Source organism: Spea bombifrons, chromosome 3, assembly GCF_027358695.1.
Source record: "Spea bombifrons isolate aSpeBom1 chromosome 3, aSpeBom1.2.pri, whole genome shotgun sequence".
NCBI classification, from domain to species: Eukaryota; Metazoa; Chordata; class Amphibia; order Anura; family Pelobatidae; genus Spea; species Spea bombifrons.
The window spans coordinates 53,317,000-53,325,798 of NC_071089.1; positions in this window are offsets into that span (position 1 = coordinate 53,317,000).

The following is an 8,799-nucleotide window of genomic DNA, read 5'->3' on the forward strand; positions in this document are numbered from 1 at the left end:
CTAAATTATCAAACAAGTGTAGACTAGTTTCCATTAGTAGGAACTCAAGAAATATTATGTTGCAACAAAAAGAATAAAAAAAAAACAAAAAAAACTTTTCTATATCAATATGTTAAAACATTAACTGTAATAACAATTATTATTTTTTATGTAAGGAACTGTAATGTATTTTGCTTTGCGTGCATTTACCAAAAGACCCAAAAGAGTTTTTTTTGCTACTCATTATTATTGTAATTACATTATTTTCCATAAAGATACATCTACAATGCATGTAAATTTAATGTTTCTGATAAACGTTCATAACTTCTGATGTTTCCCCTCACAAACTACATGCTGACTACTGGCTGGGTCTTACTAGACCAACTGAAAAACAAAAAAGTTGTATAAATAGAAACAAAACGATAGGGTCCACCTGATGCTAAAAGCAACAGGTTAATGAAATTTGAATGGCGGCTCTGGAATTCAGGGAGGCTTTCCTGTAAATGCTGAGTCTTTCATTCCTTTGTTATCAGAGCATGCTTCCTGTCAGCCAGTCAATGGCACATTCAGAATAGCACTGAAAGACCAATTCTTCTTTCAACTAGGGAGCTGTCATCAGTTATATGGTATCTGTGACCTTTATAGATGTGTGGTATACCACAAACCATAGATGAGCCCCCCTATTAGCCAAGGAAAGTGGGCAAAGATTACCCCCTCTTCACCCACCCTGTGCACAATAAGAGGGTGTTAATTAAACCTGGGGATGGTATATTGCCCATAAATACCCCCCCTCAAACCACCCCTGCCGAGTGTAATGGGAGGGTTAAACATAATTAAAAAAGAACCCCGAGCCTTGCCTCACCCCTATGCTGTTCCCTTTGGGATGAGGGGTTAAAAGACAAGTAATTACCCTCCGGGAACATCCTTGCCCCCTGCTCGCTGAGGTGAGGAGAGGTAAAAGCAGGGCCAGTGTTACTACAGGTTGTCCAGGCAGCTGGCTGGGGCACCTGAATGAGGGGGTGCCGCGGTGCCCATGTGCGTACTGAGGCAAATGCGTTGGGTGCACTGCACCCAAGCACTCCCTTAACATATTGCTCCCAGAGGCAGGGCTCACTTGGTTAATATAGGGTGATACAATATAGACTATGTCAGTGTATAAGGATGAAGTAATCAAACAATTCGTAAATAATAATTCCTTTATTTGGATTCTCGCACTGCAGGTGCATTCCATTTAAAATGTACCAGTCAACAACAAGCAAAAAGTATATGTGTCCTGGAAAAATAACCTCTTCTAGATGTCCAAGCATGAGCCTATGTACCAGTTTATCTTAATCGGTTTGGATTAATGTGTAATACTTAGGAGCTATTTAATAGAATTATAAACATAATAATAACAAAGTTGCAATACGATATGACTGAAATGATGCATGACTAAAACAATATGACGCCCTCTCAACAAGGAGAATGCAATTCCTAAAGTAACCCAGACATTATTGTTGTGCATTGTTTTTTGTTGTTACCGCCCAGAATTCACTCTGAATTAAAATCATAAAATAGACAATACCATACACGGATACTATTTTTAAATACATTTGTCTTCTTGTGGGAAAGGAAAGCTATTGCAATGATTAAGAATAGATCATAAAAGGGCTGGCAACATTTTACAGTTCTGTATAATTTATTTTTGTTACAGCTAGCCTAGTTAAACTTGATCTTTACTGATTGTATAGACACAGGGGACCTCCCCAACAAGGGCAACGACATGATTCCTCCTCCATCAAACTTGAGCGGCACCATAAGGAATATATTCTATGCTTCTAATGAGGATATTGTCCAGCAGGTAGGGTGTACTTCAAGAAATTGCACTTCTGTGAAAGTAAAGTTCAGTAGCATTATGGAATCACTGGGGCAAGTCAGTGTGATATAACTACCGTATATGAGAGAATGTGGGTTTATTTCATACTTATCTGACTAAGCAGATTATATATACTAGACAATAAAAAATAGCTGTACAAAACAAAACGGAGTTTGTCCAAGACTTATTACCCTTAGTGCCATCAATAAAGATCCTCATTGTATAGTAGGTGTTTTACTTTAGTTATTGGGTGGTAGATAAGTGGAACAGTGCCCATAGAGGCTGATACAGCAAGGGGATTTACACTTACACAGGCATAATCTATATTTAATCTAAGACAAGACAAGGGAGTGATTAAGGTTTGAGTCTTTGGGTTGAATGGTTCTTCTCTGCTGTCAGATTCTATGTTCCAATGTTGTTTCCTTGTCAATCTTTCAAACAATTTAGCGAGAGGAGCCATGTGGCACAATAGGTTTCAAAACTGGCCAACCATTTCTTCAATTTTTCTCACCTCTTCTATAAAATATATTCAAAATGGAATCCTGGAGTAATTTGCTGCCTCTAAAATATGAGAATGATGTTAAATGTGTACATGGTAAGACTGTTATTACACTTTATGGACTATGATGACATTGCATTCTAAATATATAGACATTAATATGTAGTTGGTCCCCTTTTTCAGCTATAACAGCTTCCACTTTTCTGGGAAGGCTTTCTACATGATTGTGAAGTGTTTCTGTGGGAATTGTTGCCCATTCATCCAGTAGAGCATTTATGAGGTGAGGCACTGAAATTGGACGAAAAGGCCTGGCTTGCGGTCTCCGCTCCAGTTCATCCCATAGGTGTTGGATAGAGTTAAAGTCAGGGCTCTGTATGGGCCAGTCAAGTCCTTCTACACCAAACTCATCCAACCATGTCTTTATGGACCTTGCTTTGTGCACTTGGCCATACTCATGCTGGAATAGAAAAGCTCCGCCCCTTAACACTTTCCACAAAGGTAGAAACTTAGCATTGTCCAAAATGCCCCATTCAGCATACCCTATTCCACGGAAAGCATTCCCAGAAGAGTGCAAGCTTTTATAGCTGCAAAGGGGGGCCAACTAAATATTATTTAGAGTGCAATGTCATGAAAGTCCCTGTTGGTATAATGGTCAGGTGCCCCAATACTTTTGTCCATATAGTGTATGTTTTTGGTGTATGGTGAAGTAGAATACAGAGGGCAGTTTTGTTACCACCATTTGATGAATGAGGGTAAATCAGGGTGCAGGAGAACTGGAAGAATTTGTTTGGAATCTGTGGTACACAATACTATTTTGCCAGCAACTTTTACACAGACACTTGTTCCCAGGTAACATTTGTGATTGTGAAACTCCTGCTTCAAACCTTTGTCCACTGACTTAGTGTCAATGTCCGACCTACATATGGTGCCTAAGAGGAAGTCCAAGGCACATGCAAATAGCCACCCAAAATCCAAGGCTCAGGTGATATGAGATAATTGGTGCCCTATGAAAGGCCCTGGAAGCCAATTTGTACCTGCAGAGTGTCAAGCTTGGCCCGCTATTCCCAGTTCTGAAAGACATTCTGAAAACAGGGTCTCCCTAAAATACAATCTTCGATGCCTGGGGAGGTGATCTGGGAATCTTGTAGTTAGTATAACTGGGGCGTGATCCAACCACATTGTAATCCTTTTCTCTCAGAGTCGAGTACCCTGTCAGAACATAATGGGAAAAATGAGTAGACATTATATGGGGCTCTTCCTACAAATGCATTTCTTGAATCATCGCCACACCCACCAGTTTGTACAACTCACATGTTGGGGCATGAGTATGGTTCTCGGGTATCTCAATGACCTTTGCACAGTGTGTTTTGTGCACGTGTTGTCAAAGACAGAGTGGAGTTGATATCTCTCATTGAGATCTGACTTGGAACCAGTCAAAAAGAGTATTTGAAGGACATACAATGAGTTGGGATAAAGCGCCTTCGACGGCACTACTCTGGTAGTAGCCGAATTCACCACATAAAACATCTACTGTCTCATTGTGTAATTTCCCCTTACTTTATAACGTCCTTTCGAATTGCCAAAATCAACAAATACACTGTGTACAATTTCATCCCACTACTTTAGTGCAGTAAATTGATTCCAAGAATCTAGAGGCCAAGATAAATGCAAATAAAGTAACTGTTTCCAACCAAAAGTTTTCCAGTCATAGGTTTCTTTCATTCATTTACCTCTGCTAGCAGTTTTCCATATTTAACTAAATTAAGCATACGAAAAATGTTAGTGTAGATCCTTGTTCTATTTTTTTTAAGTAGTGTCATCCATCAAACACACACCTACTAAGGATTCTGAGCATTACCACAGATACAGACTACAGACGGAGCCAACTAAACTTTTTCCAGTTGGATACTGAAATATGGGTAGCTACTGAAATTTTGGCATTCCTTCAGATAAAATGGATAAAATGTGCATTTGCAGTTTCCATATTTATATTTCAGGTCAGGTAATCTTTTATGGTCAAGATAATAACTAAGGATATTTACTATTAGTAAAAATTTCCATAATGCACATGAGTGCGTCTGCAATGTTTTGGATTTTTTTGCTAGCCAACGATGAAGCCGTCATTTGTCTTATATTTATGTTAGTCTGGTTTTCTTTCGGGTTTATTTTGTCATGCTTATTTGATACATCCTGAATGATAGTTTGCGTGGAATTTTAGCTTACTACATATTTAGATTAAAACTGGAGAATTACCGTATTTGCTCGATTATAAGACGAGGTTTTTTCCAGAGCAAATGCTCTGAAAAATACCCCTCGTCTTATAATCGGGGTCGTCTTCTAATCAGACCCCAAAAAAATGGCTGGGGCCATGCTGCTTACCGGTCGCGAGCAGCGTCTCTTCCGTTAGAAGCAGGAGGACAGGAAGCTTGTAGCTTCCTCACAGAACTCTATCTCCCCCTCCCTCCTCTGGGGGCGGGGCCAGAGAAGTTGCTGGTACAGCCGGTCCCCTGCAGAAGTCTTCGAGTGAGAGATCTGCAGTTCAGGTAAGGGGGTGGGGGAGGGTTTTTGGGTAAGTATGTGTGATTAATGTGTGAAGTATGTGTGATTAATGGAATGAATGAGTATTTAAATGTTTGTGAATGTGTGTTTGTGTGTGATAGCATGGATGTGTAAGGGGGGTGGGGGTTGTAGCATGGCATAGGGAGGCTGTAATCCCACTACTATCATCCCCAGGTTCCAGCATGTACTGGCTGCCTTGGCTTGATAGGAGTGTGATTGCTGTTAGCAGCAATCACACTCCTATCAAGCCAAGGCAGCCAGTACATGCTGGGTTAAAAGGCATATCATGGGGCTGAGCGGCATATAGGTGGTTAAAATGCATTTCTGGACCTCCAGAAATGCATTTTAACCCCCTATATGCCACTCAGCCCCATGATATGCATATATACCTCCAGAAATGCATTTTAACCCCCTATATGCCACTCAGCCCCATGATATGCCTTTTAACCCCCTATATGCCAGAGTGGCATATAGGGGTATAAGGCATATCATGGGGCAGAGTGGCAAATAGGGGGGGTATAAAGCATTTCTGGGGGCAGAGTGGCATAACTGGGGGGGCAGGTTGGCAAATAAAAGGAAATTTAAAAAATATATTTACATGAATTAATATTTACTGGTAAAACTTTTTTTCCTATAGGGTCGTCTTATATTCAGGCTTTTTGTTTTTTTCCTAAATTAATATTTTGATTTTGGGGGGTCGTCTTATAATCGGGGTCGTCTTATAATCGAGCAAATACGGTAATAGCTATTTTTGGGAGGTGAGCAAATTGGTACTTTGGCAAGTAAGTTTAAGCTTTATGTATCTCTTAATACTTTTCTTAAGCAGTATTTTACTCTTACACTATGCTCTGGGATGTTTTTTTGCAACGGACATAACCAACCTGTTCTAGGTAGATAAGCCTTGGAAGATGTGTTCAAATATATCTTCTTCCATGTGCACCATAACCAACATTTAAGTGTGTGTTCCATTGTCTATTTAGACACTAATTTATATATTTTGTGCTTATTTTTTTAATCAACTTAATTTAAATGAAATTAAATGTTTATCAATGTTCAGCTGCTACAATGATAAAATGCAACATATTTCAGCTATTGGGAAAATTCTTTAAATGTGCTGTTCCACATATTCTGCTGAATAAACAGTTTTACACTGCAAACATCATTCCTAGTAATGTCCAGTGCCAATCTTTAAATATTCATCACATTTCACTTTTGCAGGAACACTTGGCATGTGGCACAAAAGCAGGATCTTGTAGGTTGTTGCCATAGACTCTGTATTTGTGGGTTTTATGTAAGCATACAGATGAAGGAATAAAATTACAGATATGCTAATATGTATTTGCTTAACATACCAAGGAGTGTAATAAATGTTCTGCCTAAGTGGAGGTAAACTGAAAAAAAAAATTAGGGTACAAATGAAATATATGTATAATGGAGCAATTCAATGGTTCTGAACGTCTGTATATACCACTTTGTAATGTCCTGCATTCATTGAAGGATTTGACCATTACTAGTGCTTAAGGGAGTTTCGACTAGTTCCAGTTAGCTTATTTGTTATTTGTTCCATGAATATCTGCAGCCATATTTTATTACGGTCCATGAATATAAGTTTACTCATACGTGCTTTGATCAGCATACCTACTTACCATTGTAACATATGTTCCTGTCAGAGGTAAAGATGGACTTATAATGTTTGCCCTCTTCTGGCGCTTTGCAGAATTAAAGAAAAATTACACATCATACAGTGTAGAGAAAGTTATAACATTTTGAACTTTTATTCAGATCAAGTAAAAAAAACAATTATATATACTAAAAGTAAAACGGCTTACAGTATATTTGGAATTGTTACTTAAACTGGTCTAAATAAACAATTAAAAAAAACAACAAAAGTTTGTGTGAGGCTAGGCCAGTACTTTTTTCTCAAAAATGCATTACGCACACTAATGTAATTTTAAATTGATTAAATTACGTGCACTGGCAATTTAACCCCAGGAGTGAGTGCATTTGCTACTAGGGATAATTTTGGGGCAAATCCAACAGATGTGGGGCATTGCCAGGCACAATTCTCCACGGTACCAGCAGGAGCTTATGCTGCTGGGGTGATAGCTATGGACCATCGAATGGGGTCTATACTAACTTGCCAATAATTTGTATGACATCTCCTGGGCTTAGATGAGGTTAGATTTGGGAAAAAAAATTTTTTCCCCAAATAAAACATTGTACGGGCAGATATAGTAAATGCGGCAGGACATTCATATTTACAGTGTTAATTCTCCCCAGCCACAAGATAGTAATATTGGTCCAAGAGTTCAGATCTAAGCTAGTACAGTCGGGAGGGGGTCATCGGATAGCCAGATACCTAGGTATTTCGATTTAGATTGACACCAGATATAGGGGAAGGAGTTATTTAATCCACAAAGTTAAGCGGCAGTCGAACTCCGTGAATTAAAATCAATCCACTCTTGTTGTAATAATAGAATTCGCTTTATTCGTAGACAAGCATCTTTAAAGAGGACACAGAGCAAGATACGCATTAAAGATGCTTGTCTACGAATAAAGCGAATGTATTATTACAACAAGAGTTGATTGATTTTAATACCTTAATAATTAAATCAGGGGTTTGCACAGCTGCAAAGTATTACAGTGAAAATGTGCAAAGTCAATAAAGACCCAGTGGATTCGACTGTGTCCGTCTGAGAAAATAGAATCATTCAGACGCCAAGAGTGTTCTATGGGGCAGGACAGGGGGAGGAGAGGGACATGATGAGCATAGTCCTATGTGGGATTGGCATAGTAAGGGAAGATGATGATTTTTTTCTAGTTACGTATAGGGAAGTATGAGTATGGCCCACCGACAGATCGATTCTTGAGTCAAGGGCTGTTTTGAGGTCACCTCTTAGTATTAGGATCCCTTTCTGAAGGTCCTGTAGGATGTGCAAAATTGTCCTCACAGGACACATTCTGCGGTGGAACAGTGACTGTGGATCTAACAAGTACCATTCAATTGTGTCACGTTGGTTGTTGTGGGGAGTCAATAGGGTGTATCTGGACATGGGTCCAACAGGAGCAGGTGAACATACCATAGGTTAATCGCAGCTTAGGTGCAAGTTAGTCTTCAATCTGCAATCTTTGGCGAGGGGTCATCTGTGGGGAGATTTAAACAAATTCGAAAGACGCTCAGGAATAGGATAAATGAGTGCAATTTTATTCCAAACGTGTGGGCAAATAACATCTGGTGTAGTTTGCTGGGATCTGTTACGTCGCAGGAGGAGCCATCTGAAGTGTCCAAGCCCTCCAGAGTCTAGTTGGAGACCTGGATAGCCGTAAGGCCCAGCTGCTCTTCATTGGTTGATGCCAGAGGAGGCTCCTGCCTCGTTTTCATGTTCTCCCGAATACAAATGCACAAATCTAGTTACATTCCAGGTAACACGGACCTAATGAGGATTAACAGAAGGGAGCCTGTAAAGCCTCTGTGTCATTTCCACCAGACAGGCCTCCTATCCATGTAGCTTACCTTTGGCAAGTTTCAATTTCTTTAAATGACTCAAATGTGCTTATACAAGGTGCTAATGTTTTATGTATGGCATTCTTTTACCACTTAAAATATTGTAGTAAACTTTGTAAATAGAAACCCAGAGTTGTTTTGCCTTCTACAGGATGAACAGATATGGGTGCTTGGAACAGCAGAACTTGTTAGACTTGTTTTCTCAACTTGAGTAGCTGTGTGAAAATATAGAGACTGAATAAAAGCAAAATTGGCGTGGTCAGCATAGAACCTATTGAATATTTTACTGATGTGTGTCCCAGGTTCACTATAGAATGGGTCCTCACATATACCACCCATTTTGGACCTTTATAAAGTGAAATTATGGGACAAGGTTGAACACATGAAGAAATCCCTGTGGGA